Below are 15,690 nucleotides of genomic sequence, written 5' to 3'. Positions count from 1 at the left end.
AAAATTAACAAGTCAAGAAGCAACAGATGTTGGTGGGGATGTGGAGAAAGGGGAACCCTTACTACACTTTTGGTGGGAATGCAAACTGGTGGAACCACTCTGGAAAACACTACGGAAGTTCCTCAAAAAGTTGAAAATAGAGCTACCACATGATCCAGCAATTGCACTACTCAGTATTTACCCTAAAGATAGAAACATAGCGATCCGAAGGAGTATGTGCACCCCGATATTTATAGCAGCAATGTCCACAATAGCCAAACTATGGAAAGAGCCAAGATGTCCTTTGTCAAATGAATGGATAAAGAAGAGGTGATATAGATATACAATGGAATATTATGCAGCCATCAAAAAGAATGAGATCTTGCCATTTACAATGACGTGGATGGAACTGGAGGGTATTATGCTGAGTGAAATAAGTGAATCAGAGAAAGACATGTATCATATGACCTCACTGATATGAGGAATTCTTAATCTCAGGAAAAACCTGAGGGTTGCTGGCGTGATGGGGGGTGGGAGGAGGGATGGGGTGGCTGGGTGATAGACACTGGGGAGGGTATGTGCTATAATTTGTGCTGTGAATTGTGCAAGACTATTGAGTCACAGATCTGTACCTCTGAAACAAATAATGCAATATATGTTAAGAATAAAAAGAAGAAGAAAGCAGGAGGGGAAGAATGAAGGGGGCGGAAATCGGAGGGGGAGACGAACCACGGGAGACGATGGACTCTGGGAAACAAACTGAGGGTTCTAGAGGGGAGGAGGGTGGGAGGATTGTTTAGCCTCGTGATGGGTATTAAAGAGGGTACGTTCTGTATGGAGCACTGGGTGTTATGCAGAAACAATGAATCATGGAACACTACAACAAAAACTAATGATGTAATGTATAATGATTAACATAACAATAAAAAATTAAAGAACATAGTACCTTAGTAAATGATTAGTCAATATCAGCTCTTATTATTATATTTTAAATTTAAAATTTTATGTGTATATATTCATTGAATCATCAGTATAGACAAAGATTGACTGGGTTACCCTCTAGTCCTGTTTTAAAAATATAAAGACATACACTCATATTAAAAATATGTACATTTAGTAAGAGTTCTACAGAAACTGTTCAGTCTATAAATGAAAGTAAATAATCATGTTTTGGTTTTTCCCATAACACTTTCTAATAGATATCTGATCAAATAAAACTTGTATAATTAGGAAGCCTATAAATATCAAAGTTGCCCATCTTCTAGATATTTCAATGGGAACTATAAATTTTTTTTCAAGCTGTAACAATATCATTAAAAGTAAATTTTAACTCTGAAGGAACACTAGAAGAATTTGAGAAATAAACCTTTTGGAAAGTAAGTGAATATCCCCTCTTCTCAGAATGATCAGTGGCCCTTTTTGAGATGAACCTGTCTGATAACAATTTGGTTAAATGTGGAGCAATTGCAAGATGTGCCTAACCCTTCCACCCAATCCCTGACTCCTCCCTCATCTTCACTTCATCTGTGATCCTATTTTTCACATTGAGTTGAAGACCAGAACAGATAAACAGCAAAAATATAAGATCAGTCTTCAATCTCCTTTCCTTCTTCTTTTCTACTCTTTTCCTCCTAAATGCCTACTTAAGGTCTCCATCGCTCTTGCTTTCCCTGGCTCTCCCTAGTAGTGCTCCCTCCATGGTTCCCTCTCTAAAAGTTTGCCTTTGTCCTTTATTCCCCTCCCCCCAACCAAATAGTTCTGTCCTATATTCTGTCCTCTGGCTGATATGATATAGTAATACATACTGTGTTGGTAGCTGATAATTTTTAAATTTTGTTTCTTATTTCCAAAATAAGATGATCACATTTTAAAAGTTTACGGATGAAAGAAATAGAGGAAGTGTCATGAGAGCATGAAATGGGTAACCCTATGCTTATCTGTGGGTACATGGAGGGTCTGCCTGGAGAAGGGACATCTTGAACAGAAATCTGAAGGATGAATAGGAAGTATTTGGATGAAGAGGGGTATGGGTGAAGGGCATGCCAGGCAGAGAGACTATTCAAAGACTCAGCGGTGGGAAGAAGCTTGACACATAAGAGGAACTCAAAGAAGGCCAGTGTGAATGGGAACATATAGATGAGGCTGGGGAAGTAGACAGGGGCCAGATGATTTGGGCCTTATAGGCCATGATAAGGATTTTGGACTTCATCCTAAAAGTAGTAGAAAGCCATTAAATTTTTTTGAGCAGTAGAGTAACATGATCAGATTTGTGTTTTGAATGAAGAACTACACCTTTCTTGGTTTCAGTCAGAGCTGGTCCCAGTTTACCTGACTGTGATTCTGTTTTCTTTCCATTTGAATATGATTTTTCTCTAGAAAGGGAGAGATGGTATACTCATTAAGGAAAACTCAAGAGACAGCTATTTGATTTTGGAAATGGGTCTCTTTAAATCTCTTGTGTTTTCCTGTTAGGATCATGCCCCCACCCCTTTTAAAAAAACTATTTATTTATTTAGAGAGCAAAAGAGTGAGTGAGCAGGGAAGGAACAGAGGGAGAGGGAGGGGAAGAGAATCTCAAGCAGACTCCAAGAATCTCAAGCATATTCCATGCTGAGTCTAGCGCCCCATGTAGGGCTCAGTCTCCTGACCCTGAGATCATGACCTGAGCTCACACCTATGCTTAACTCACTGAGCCACCCAGGCACCTCACTTCTAAAGCTACTATTCTTGGAGAAGGTGACACACCAGGTCTCCTGAATCAAATTATGAAGGCTGTTCAATCAAGCCCTTATCCTATGGACTGGGTAACATCTTCTGAATCACTAAAATGACTCCTAAGTATTTCTCAGACTGAACAGGTCACCATTGGATTGCCACTGCATTCAATACTGAGAACACTCAATACCAATACTGTTTTTTGGCTTTGAGGCTGAATAACACATCAAAATGGGTAATTGAATGATTTACTGTTCTTTAGGGTGGTTACATTTTATGGAGGCAGCCTAAATGGAATTAATTGTGGGCTAATTAAAGTGCTCCCTGCTTCTCACTCAAGTTCCCCCTTGGGCATTGGCTGCAATGAGTTGTGCAAGTTGCAGAAAACTGTAAATTATGACTTGGCTTAAAGAAAAACTGATTGCTTTTCTAATACTTATTGAACACTTAAAACAGATGTTTAAATCTCTACAAGTTTTAGATAATTAAAATTATAAATCTGTGCTCTTTGAACAGGAACATGAGTAGGGATCAGAGGTATAAATAGTACCATGCTGAGGTGATTCATCTTGTGGCTTCAGGTTTATTACTGTAACAAGGGCTGTCCCCAGGCAAATAGCAAAGCAGAGAAGTTTGTCTTTGCTTCCTCTTTACCTCCCAGCATCCTAGACCCCCGAGCTGCCCTATAGCTGCTCAGTACTTCCTATTGTAGGACCCATCCAATGCCTGTTATTCTCTCTGACATAAAAGGTTTATCTGTCTTATATTTCATTTTCTAAAGGCTTTGTTGGATGTACTAGTTAGGGTAATGGAACTGCAGTAACAGTTAAACTCCCAACTCTCAGGGGCTTGACACAATAGTTGATTTTTCATGCACAAAAAGTCCAAAATGGGTGCTCCTAATTGGAGGCTCTTCTCTAGGAACTCATGCTACTTTCATCTTGTGGCTCTATCATGTTAATGTGTCTGTCCCAAGGTTGACATGCTTGTCTGGGTCAAGCTGGCAGAAGAAGGAGGGGGATGGAGAATCATGTGTGTGAGGTTTTATGAGCCCGACTGGAAGTGTAGCTTGTGCTCACTGTCTATGGGCATGCCTAACTTCATTGGAGGCTTGGAGGTATACTCTAGCTGTGTGTTTCGGATGGAGAGAAAATGAGTTTGATGGATGGACATTCAGTCTCTTGGTGACTAAAGCAAACCTGATAACTTTGTAGTAAGGAGTTAGTGGCCTACCCTCCCACTTTTGGATTTTCATTTCAAATGGAGCTTTTGGGGAAAAAAAAGATATATAGTTAGAAAACTGGTTGATGTATTAAACTGAGAACCACTATTGTTTCATTGACTTTCAGTTACATATCAAATGTCATCTGCCCAAACTTCTCTAAATCCTTGATAATGACAGAATGAATACATTTTGTGCCACACAAAGTGCTCTCTTTCTGTCTCTATTGCTGTATCTCTCTCTCTCTCTCTCTCACACACACACACACACCCACACCCACACACACGATGGGTAGTGATGATGATGATGTTGGATGTTGATTGAAAAAGTAATGAGAAGATTTTCCTGGAAATTTCCCTCTTGAATTCAGTTGGGATTTCTGCTGAGGACTACTATGATCACAATTCCAGCATTGTTTGCCACTGAAACAGTTGTTTGAATGTTTAACCATTAAGTTATTAATCTAGTAAGGAATTGGTAGCTTAAGTTGTTTTAAAGCAAAGCATCTTCTAACATTTTACATTCACTAAATGAAAGCAATAGTATATCTAGTGAAATTTCATATATAAGTTAAGATCAAGGACATCTGAAAAATGTGAACTGGCAATTTATTCAGGTTTTTTTTTTTAAAGATTTATTTATTTATTTGAGAGAGAGAGAATGAGAGAGATAGAGAGCACGAGAGGGCAGAGGGTCAGAGGGAGAAGCAGACTCCCTGCCGAGCAGGGAGCCTGATGTGGGACTCGATCCCGGGACTCCAGGATCATGGCCTGAGCTGAAGGCAGTCGCTTAACCAACTGAGCCACCCAGGCGCCCTATTCAGGTTTTATATAAGAATCTATTCGAGTTTACTTGGGCAAGAATGGGAAATTAACAAATATCTCTGTTCCTTTGCTTCTTTATCAATTTATTAGGATACTGAGAACCTTAATAAAAATAAAATAAATTTATAAGCTTTATTCAGGTCTTTATTTTTAAGCAGTTGATTTCACTTAAATGGCATTTTATTTCACTTTCCAGAAACAGCCTCTGACCTTTAAACTCTCCTTGCTGGGGGCTAAGAACCTGTCTTGTCCTATGCCAATGTCATCATATACAGATACAGTGGAGACTTACCTAGTCACTTTAGGACTAAAATAATTTCTTAAAGCAATTGGAGACACATTTTTAGGAGCAAATACTGTAATACTCCTATTATTGAGCTGGTGAAATTTTAAGAGCTTGACTCACTGGAGTTGTTAAGGATGATTTTGAAGCTGTTGTCCCTTCTTGGATAAAGTAGGTTTTATATATTCCCAATTAAGAGCCTTTAAGATATGTCAGCTCTATTCTCTTTCTGGTTCCCCCCACCTTTCCACATATTAAAAGACAAAGCTATGAAAAATTTCATTCTATAGTGCTATATCTGGTTTCAGTGCACATGGAGTTCTACTTTCTCTGAATCTTCAGGTTAAGCCTATTCTGAGTATAGTGTTCAATTTTTTTTTCCCTTTCACCTTTCCTCTCCACACAAACTCTGCTCTCCACTCCACCCTTCAACCAGTATCTGAAACGTAAGTTATTCTTGGCAATAATACCCTTCTTAGTGTCCTGCATCAGCAGGAACTTTGTAATATTGATTTCCTAATTTTTGTGTATAGATTACATGTGCCTTCTGCCTTCAGGAAGCTTATGTTCATTGATAGACAATATTATGGTTGAACAGACCTTTGAAAATGACTCCTTGGAATTTTTCAGTGTGAACTCCTTCCAGTGATACCAGTGTCTTTGAGCAGTTATAGTGTAGTCTTCCCATCCAAGTACTAACCAGGCCCGACCCTGCTTAGCTTCCGAGATCAGACAAGATTGGGCACGTTCAGGGTGGTATGGCCGTAGACTATAGTGTAGTCTTCATGTGAGCTCTGGAGTCAGACAAGTCTCTGTTCAAATCTGGATCAGCAAGTTCTCAGCTGTGTGATTTGGGGAAAGTTATCTAATTTCTTTGAGCCTCACTTTTCTCTTTTGGAAAGAATGATGATAGTATCTATCTCATGGGTCATTGTATGGACAAAATTAGATAATAAATGTAAAGTAGCACAATGTCTGGCACAGAATAAACACTCCATAAACATATGATACTATTATTGCCATGGTACTTATGAAAGTCCTGATCATACTGGCCCCTGACCAGGGGACTGAGAAATAGGAGATTTGCCCATGTTAAAGAGCTAAATATTCTGTCCCTCTCTCCCTACTCTTTAGTTCAGATGAGTTCAGGGGGAAATGGCATATTGTCTTATAGCAATCATCATTCTATGATTTTAGAATAGGGAAGAAATAGCAAGGATCATCTCTGGAAACTGTCCAGGGTTCCAGTGTCAAGGGAATTGATTCCTCCTTTCCACAGGCTGAAGTAGGCCAGCACCTGGGCCAAAAGGCTTGACTCGGGACTTAAAAGGTTTTATTTCTAAAGTGACAAGAAATGGGAGTCCTATACTTACTGAGTGCCAAAAATTAAAAATCTCTACAAGTTTTTAAAAGTACAAATAGTGAGAGTAGAAGAGAAACAGGAGATGAAAGCAAAGGCTCAGAAGCAGAGCAGAATGTTTTTGGAGCAGGGGAGAGGGGAGCATAAGCAAAAATAAAGGGAAGGTGAGGGAGCAGAGTTGAACATTGGCTTATTTTGTGAGTTCATGGACACAGTACATGAGTCAGTTACCTGGTCTAAATGTACACAGTTGGTTGCACAGCATTTACCCAATTTTGTCACAGCTCTGCCCCTGCAAAAATACCTGGTTTCTCGCATAGTCCAGACAAACATTCCATTTTCAAAAAGTTACAAGGGCATGTTGAAAGGCAGATGTGTCTTTTGTCGATGACATCAACACTTTCATAGGTTAGGGATGTCCTTTAATTTCCTTGTTTCTATTAGTGTCCTGTTTTAGATCTACAATTTCCAAATTATTTATATAAATTCTCTTTTGAGGGGAACAAATTCTTTATGTTCATTAATCATGGTGCAAAGTAGTCCTTCCTTTTGTTTCTCTTCATCCCCTTTTGAATGTGATTGGCTGGTTTTTGTTATTGAAAAATCCTCTTTATCTAGTGAATTTTACTTGGCAGATACCCATTCCATTGGTCAATCCACATTCAACCTGGCAATGCATTTTGAGCTTCTATTATGTGCCCAACACGGTGTTAGATGCCGTGGGGGAAATAATAGAAGGAAAAACATCCCCTCAGTCTACAGAAAGCCTAAGATTTTGTTGGAGATTACTTGGAGTTGGAAAAATTTTACAGAAGTAATATAAATCTAATATAATCAAAAACAGAGGGTTGCCTGACTGGCTCAGTTGGTGGAGCATATGGCTCTTGATCTCAGGGTCTTGAGTTTGAGCCCCACATTGGGTATAGAGATGGCTAAAATTAACAAGTCAGGGAACGACAGATGTTGGCGGGGATGTGGAGAAAGGGGAACCCTCCTACACTGTTGGTGGGAATGCAAGCTGGTGCAACCCCTCTGGAAAACAGTATGGAGGTTCCTCAAACAGTTGAAATTAGAGCTACCATTCGATCCAGCAATTGCACTACTGGGTATTTACCCCAAAGATACAAATGTAGGGACCCGAAGGGGTACGTGCTCCCCAATGTTTATAGCAGCAATGTCCACAATAGCCAAATTGTGGAAAGAGCCAAGATGTCCATTGACAGATGAATGGATAAAGAAGATGTGGTATATATACACAATGGAATATTATGCAGCCATCCAAAGGAATGAGATCTTGCCATTTGCAACGACGTGGATGGAACTGGAGGGTGTTATGCTGAGTGAAATAAGTCAATCAGAGAAAGACATGTATCATATGACCTCACTGATATGAGGAATTCTTAATCTCAGGAAACAAACTGAGGGTTGCTGGAGTGGTCGGGGGTGGGAGGGATGGGGTGGCTGGGTGATAGACATTGGGGAGGGTATGTGCTACGGTGAGCGCTGTGAATTGTGTAAGACTGTTGAATCACAGATCTGTACTTCTGAAACAAATAACGCAACATATTTTAAGAAAAAAGTAAAAGAAGAAAATAGCAGGAGAGGAAGAATGAAGGGGAGTAAGTCAGAGGGGGAGACGAACCAGGAGAGATGATGGACTCTGAAAAACAAACTGAGGTTTCTGGAGGGGAGGAGGGTGGGGTATGGGTTAGCCTGGTGATGGGTATTGAGGAGGGCACGTTCTGCATGGAGCACTGGGTGTTATGAACAAACAATGAATCATGGAACACTACACCAAAACAAATGTTGTAATATATGGTGATTAACATAACAATAAAAAATTTAAAAAAAATCTGGAGCAGAGGCTGCAAGTCTTCCAGGTCAGTGATTTCATACACTAGTATGCTCTGGAATCATCTGTGATCAGTTGAACACACAAATTCCTGATCTTCAGGGAGCCTGATGCTACAGGGTGTGTGTGGTGCCCAGGAATCTGCATTTTATCAAGATTTCTAGGTTATTTTCTTGTCCAAGGTCTGTAAACCATACTTTAGGAAGTAGTGAGCTAAAAACGTCTGTGAAAATGGGAAGACACATAAGGGCTGTGGGTGACCAGGGAAGGCTTGATTGGAATTGGGAAGGGTGAGCTGAATTTGGAGAAGAGGTGTTGGGAGGAGATTTAGAAAAGGGCTACCAGAGGTGGGGATGAGAATGGGATATGTTGCAAAGACTGGCTAGTTATTCACCAGATCGGTTTTCTTTTCTTTCTAGGCACATGAACTACATTTCCTAACCTCCACACAAGGAAATGTGGCCATTTAACGGAGTTCTGGCCAATGGAATGTGGGTAGAAGTTGTAGTGTCACTTTTAGTACTGGCTCATAAAATTCTCCCATGTGATCTCCCACTGTTTCTCTTCTTCCTTCTACTGGTTTGATGTTGATGCCCTGAATCAATGGAATCAACATATTAAAGCTGGCAGAGCCTCCACCAGTGTATGGATGCACAGATAACTGTGACTATCCCTCACCCGTGAGGAACATCCATTTTGGACTTTGCCTGAGTAAGACTTCTATTGTGTTAAGCTACTGAGATTTTAGGGTTTATCTGTTAAAGCTTCTAGTATAAAGTTAACATTGAAGGGGACCAGGCTGACCAAGGCAGAGAATTTCTGGGGGTAGTCATCATTGTCTTTCTCAGGATTTTTTCAGGCTCACCATTACCCGGAATTAATGCTGGACACTAGACCTATATTATAGTCCTTCAGGTCAATTGTCTTATGAATCATAATATTTTCAAGATGCTTTTGTAAATATTTCTATGTGACCTTTAATGATCAGAGATCCTAGCTGGACATTCCTTTACTCCTTAATCCCTTTACCAAGAAGGAAAAGATCTGAAAACAAACATTTTACTGCAATAGGGAGTTCAGTTTCTTTGGACCCATTAAAGCCTTCTTGGATAAGGAAAGGTAGCTGAAAGCACATTAGCATGCGTTGGGAAGGACTTAACTCATCTCCCTCCCACATCCTGCCTTTCCCCTGCTCCACACCTGCCTACTGGCTCCTGGGAAGTAGGTTGGCTGGCTGCAATTAAACGCAAGCACCTCCTCAAGCACTTGGTAAAAAACAGCTTTGGCATAATGATGCTCCTGCTCCTACTCCATAGAAGGGAGGTGAAAAGATATTAGCAATTGACTTAGAAACTTGTGAAGGTCTTGCCATTTGAATTCCCATAATTAGTTCATTGCTTAATTTTTCCTGGTTATGGGTGTCTTATGTATATTTTTTTCACAGAATTTGTCACTTTTATATTTGTTAATCATTTTTTTAGTAGAAAACACTAACCTTTCTCTGGGACAGGTAACATCTAGCCCTGTGTAATTCAGAGCTCATCTTGTCTGGCAACTTCTCACTCTGCCCTCTTCTTTTCAGGGATGGATGCAGCACAATCCTGCTGACTGTTAACATGCCGCAGACTTGTGATCTGGACCAATTCTGCTATTGCATGCTGTTAAAGGTATGATCTGGAGGCCACTGTCCTACCCTAAGGATTTTTCCTGACCAGAAAGATCTCTCCCTGCCTGATTGGCTTTCTAGTATTTTCTTTCTTTCTTTCTTTCTTTCTTTCTTTCTTTCTTTCTTTCTTTCTTTCTTTCTTTCTTTCTTTCTTTCTTTCTCTTTCTTTTTCTTTCTTTCTTTCTTTCTTTCAGTTCAATTAGCCAACATATAGTACATCATTAGTTTTTGATGTAGTGTTCAATGATTGATTAGTTGCATATAACACCTAGTGCTCAACAGATCACGTGCCCTCCTTAATGCCCATCACCCAATTACCCCATCCCCCCACCCCTCCCTTCTGCAACCCTCAGTTTGGTTCCAGGAGTCCAAAGTCTCTCATGGTTTTCATTATTGAGGTATCTATTTGGGGGCCCCAACATTATCTCCAGAAAGTTTCCAGTTAAGACTCAATACAAGACACAATGACAAGAGCTAGAGTAACCCATTAACCACTAACAAAAGTTAGCTTATTAGCATTGCATGAAAAATAGGACTTTGACAGAATGGTATTCAGAGTGGAAAAAAGCTGAGCAAATAGAATACTGTCTGCTTCAGTGGAATGTCCTGGTAGAGGGGAAAGGATTCCTTGGCATTTCTTGGGCCAAGTGAGACCTCTGACAACTTGGGGAAAGTGTACCTTGGACCCCACCTCAGGGAGCCTCAGAAAGGGTGTATTCTCAAGAGAATTGGAAATGGGTGGGCAGCCACAGAAATTACAGTAAGAAATGGAATTTGGAATGGGACAGAAAAGAATAGAGAATGGAGAAGGAATAAGAAGCTTGAAATGGAAAGCAAGAGCAATGATTTGAAAACTGAGATGTCAACAGATCCCTGGAGAGAAGCAGTAGAGGGAATAACAGAATAATAGACCAAGCCACATCCCTGAGAGAATAAAGGCATATTTGCTGCTCTTTTCCATCAAACCTGGCAGCTCTTACCCTCACAGTTCTCTTTTGACCCATATATGAAGCAAATATTTAATGTTACTTGTTGGTTATCTTAATATCTGTGTTGAGCCTGCTGAAGCCATTCTGCAACCAGCTGGACTGCCACTAAAGCTCATACCATTAGCCTCACAGAGCAGGACATGGCAGTGCCTAGATAAGCAATTCAGAGACAACCAGTACATCCTTCAGTGAATATCTGAGACTATAGGCACTATCACATGTAGTCAGAGATAAAAAGTACATTCCTGACTAATTCCTGTCAGTCACCATGGAATTTCTGCTGACATTTCTCTTCTCTCTAGAATTCCTTTGGCAACTGATGGTTACCATTATTAAGGAGTACTGGCAACTCACAGTAAGTTTCACTGAACCTGGCCAATAAACTGGAATTGTGTTTCCTTTTGAGTTCTCAAGGCTAATAGTGATATTGCTGTTGTTGAAATATATATAATTTTTTTAAAGATTTTATTTATTTGAGAGAGAGGGAGGGAAAGAGAGCACAGAGGGAGGAGAAGAAGACTCCCTGCTCAGCAGGGAGCCCAACATGGGGCTCAATCCAGGAGCCTGAGATCATGACCTGAGCCGAAGGCAGCTGCTTAACCAACTGAGCCACCCCCGTGCCCCGAGATATATATAATTTTTAATAAAAAAGTATAAAATATTAGTACAGGAAGAAGATGCCAATATAATGCTGCTCATTGATCCAAAGTAGCCATTACCTATAGATAATATCATTTTTAATAGCCCCATTTCCCCAGGTTAAAGATAAGCAGAGATGTGTCCAAAAGGTTCATCTGTTTTCTAGACACTGAAGCCAGCTTAAGTACACAGGAACCCCAAAGACCTGTCTTTTGTCTTTACCTCAAGATCTATTTTTTTCTCCTGTTATAGTCTTTGAGTACTTTATTGACTCTTTGCCTTTGGCTTCACTCAAGCAATGAAATCTTGCACCTGGATTAGCACAAGAAATATACCTGCAGTTTATCCTCCATATTTTTTGCTAGGGTAAAAAATGTTCTTGCCTGTCAGGGGAATATAAGCAATATGCTCTTGTGTGAATACTTATTACTTGCCTGTCAGAAAAAGGTTACAGAAATTTCCCTTTGGGGAGAATGCTGTGAAGATTTTTTTCCTCCTGCCTAGTAAATTTCTTGCAGATATACCTCTCTGGGTACTACAGTTGCAATTCCCTTTGGAAGTTCACCTGGCATAAATGCACCATGGAGGCAAATTCCCATAGTGGTAAAATATTGCAAATATTTTTCTCCTGAAATGAATATAGAATGTTTTCCTACTGTGGAAGGGTTCCTGAAGTAGTGTGATATATTGATTATTTGAGTTGGAGAGTCCTGATCTTTCAGTTCACCATGTGCCACCTATAAAACATTGGGGTTGTGGGATAGGATCAACATTCTTACTGGACTCTAAGCCTATAATAGAAAGCTTTGACTGGAGTTGTTATTTTGGGCAATAGGATTTGACCTATGATATGTCTAAAATGGAGTAGTCTTACCTTGCCTGTGAGTACCAACATTCTCAGATCTCAGGCAGACATTGCATGCAAGCAAATGTACTGGTGCCCAGGACACATGGGGAGATTTTCTAGCCAGTAGTCAGTTTGGCACCTGCCCACCATTCCTTGTAAGAGTTATGCCATGAACTGCTGTCCTAGTGACTATCAGCTAAGAGGCCTTCCCCAGTTTAGCCTTCAGTCATTTCTAGAGTTATTGCTAGGTCACCAGCATTGCCTCTTTGTTGTGCTTTGCTATGTTGCACATCATTGACATCATTGTAAGTTACCGGCCCTTTCATATAGATTTATTGATATGGATAGAACAACCAGTAGAGTGTTAACCAGCAAACAAAGACCCACAACTACAGTTACACCCTAGTGAGCTAAGCTGACCTAATCCAAAGACCAGAAATAATCTCTTTAATATAGACTCTACCCTGACAGAATTGAATCAACAGTGGAAATATTAGGGCCTTAGACCCCTGCAATAATAATAATAGCTAGCATTTATTGAGTTCTTACTGTGTGCCAGGCATTGGTATCAGCAAGCAAATTTTATAAAATTTGCATCCAAAATAGTCAAATTCATAAAAACTAAGAATAAAATGGTGGTTCCAGTGGCTGGGGGAAGAGGGAAGGAGTTGCCAATCAACAGACATAAAAATTCAGTTATTCAAAGTCAATAGGTTCTAGAGATCTGCTGTACAACATTGTGCCAATAGATAACAGCACTGTATTGTACACCTAAAAAATCTGTTAATAGGGTAGATCTCACATTAAGTGTTCTTACCACAATAAAATAGAATTTTAACAAGACATACGTATATAACCTTGTACAGCCATCACCTCAGTCAAGAAAATGAGCATGTCTATCAGTCCAAAAAAGTTTCCTCCTGCCTCTCAAACACAGCCTTGACCCCAGGCAAACACGGATCTGCATTTTGTCACTATAGATTACTTCGCATTTTATATAGTTTTATATAAATGGAATAATGTAGTATATACCTTTTTTTCCTGGCTTATTTCACTCAGCATGTATATTTTGAGATTCATCCATGCTGCTGCATTTTTATTACTGAGTACTATTCCACTATAGGGATATACCACAGCTTGTGTATTCAAGTATAAGTCTTTGTGTATACAAAGGCTTTCGTTTCTTTTGAGAGAATACCTAGAAATGGAATTGGCTGGATCATGTGGTAGGTGTATGTTTAACTTGTTAAGAAACTGCTGAAATTATGGTTTATCCATACAGTAGAACCACTCAGCAATAAAAGAATAGTAATAATAAAAATAGTATTTATTGACTTCTTACTATATTCTAGGCATTAGTACAGTAATCACCCTTTAGCCACCATTTTGCTTTCCACAGTTTCAGTTATCTGCAGTCAACTGCAGTCCAGAAGCAGATGATCCTCCTTCCCACTATTGTCAGAGGTCAGTAATAGCCTACTACTACGTCACAATGCTTACATCATTTCACCTTACTTCATCTCATTGTGTAGGCAGTTTATCATTGCACATCATCATCACCATCATCATCAGAAGGATGAGTACAGCACAAAAAGATATTTTGAGAGAGACTACATTTACATAACTTTCATTAAAGTATATTGTTATAATTGTTCCATTTTATTATTGTTGTTGTTAATCTCTTACTGTGCCTAATTTAGAAATTAAAGTTTATCATAGGTATGTATGTATAATGGAAAAAACATAGTATATATAGAGTTTAGTACTATCTGTGGCATCCACTGAGGGGTCTTGGAATGTATCCCCTGCAGATAAGTGAGGACTGCTTCTATAAGCAAGTAGGTATTACTCACGTAATTCTCACCACAATGCAGTGAGGTGGTACTATTACTTCCCCTAGTTTATAAAGAGAAGACTGAAGCACAGAGAGGTAAATTCACTTGTTCAAGGTCACACAGCTAGTAAACCATTGGTCCTATGATTTATGATTTCCACATATCAGGAGTCTGGCTCTAGCATCAAGGCTCTTCCCCACTACATGTACTGCCTCCTTGCTGCTGTCAGAGAGGAAAGTAAAAATAGTTTTTTACATTAGGATTTTGGACTCAAGCTTCATTTTGCCCATATGGAAACATGCCTGGGTTTAGGAGTTCTTCAACTGGTTTAGAAGCATGAATACTTAGGTTCCACCATTGACTCGGTGTATGACCTTTGTAGTTCACTTGACTTCCAAGACACCATTTCCACACCTAAAACTGTGACTAATAATACTCGCCACACCTACCTAAGTTGTGAGAAGATGTGAAATAAATGTTCTTTGAAAGTGGTTCATCATTCAAAACCTGTTTTTGTTGAATTTTTCTGCCTGAAGTTTGGTGAATCTCAAATATTAGGCAGCAGTGGAGGTAAAACACAGCACAGGCTCCAAGTTAAAAGGCGGTGAAGATTAATACAAGTATAAACTAGGGAAAGGTGGAAGGGAAGCTGACCTCCAGTACACACCAAGAGGACCTAACGAACTAGAAAGCAGACTGACAGGTTAGGGTCAGAGGAACAAAGAGGGAAAGGCATGTTTGAGGGTAAGCTGCCTCTTTTCTTGTTGATCTGAGTGGTTTGCCTTTTCCTGACAGAATAACATTATTTGAAGGGAGAAGGATTAGAGGTGGAAATCAGCGTGCTTCGTGCATGAGGCTGTGAAAATGTGCAATACTCGCCATACAGAGAACTACACTTAGAGGAGCTCCCATTCTAAGACCAAACACTCAGATGAATCACTCTTTTATGCCAGAATTTTCCTACTTAGAAAATAGTCATGGCATTTGGCCCCTGTGGGAAAGGAATAGAGTCATCCAGGACCTCAGAGGAGCATCATGGAATTAGAGGAATGAACTACATTAAAAGTATTTTGTCTGACAGAAAATCACATTATATCCAAGCAGTGTTCTTCCAAGATTCATTAAGGGAAAAAAATGCTCTTTGACTCACTGGGGCACTTGGTATCCTCTATGTTCATTATAGTTTTAGTATAATAACAAAACAATAATGGTAATGTTTGCCATTCATTTCATGCTTATAATATGACAGGATATGCTAGATGCTTTATACATATAGTTTCTCACTCTCACAACGACCTTATGAGGTAAGAACCATTATTATCCCATTTTCTAGATGAGAAAACTGACCTTCAGAGATTAGTGACTTGCTCCTTGTCATGTAGCTATTCACAAACCTTCCTAGAGGCTGTCCATCTTCTTAGAGGCTTTCCATCCTCACAGTCATTACTACTAAGTATCTAAATTTATTTTTGTTTGCAT

The sequence above is a fragment of the Callorhinus ursinus genome, unplaced genomic scaffold, assembly GCF_003265705.2.
Source record: "Callorhinus ursinus isolate GAN/ISIS: 27379988/994484 unplaced genomic scaffold, GSC_fseal_2.0 scaffold95, whole genome shotgun sequence".
Classification (NCBI taxonomy): domain Eukaryota; kingdom Metazoa; phylum Chordata; class Mammalia; order Carnivora; family Otariidae; genus Callorhinus; species Callorhinus ursinus.
This window is presented reverse-complemented; position numbering follows the sequence as displayed.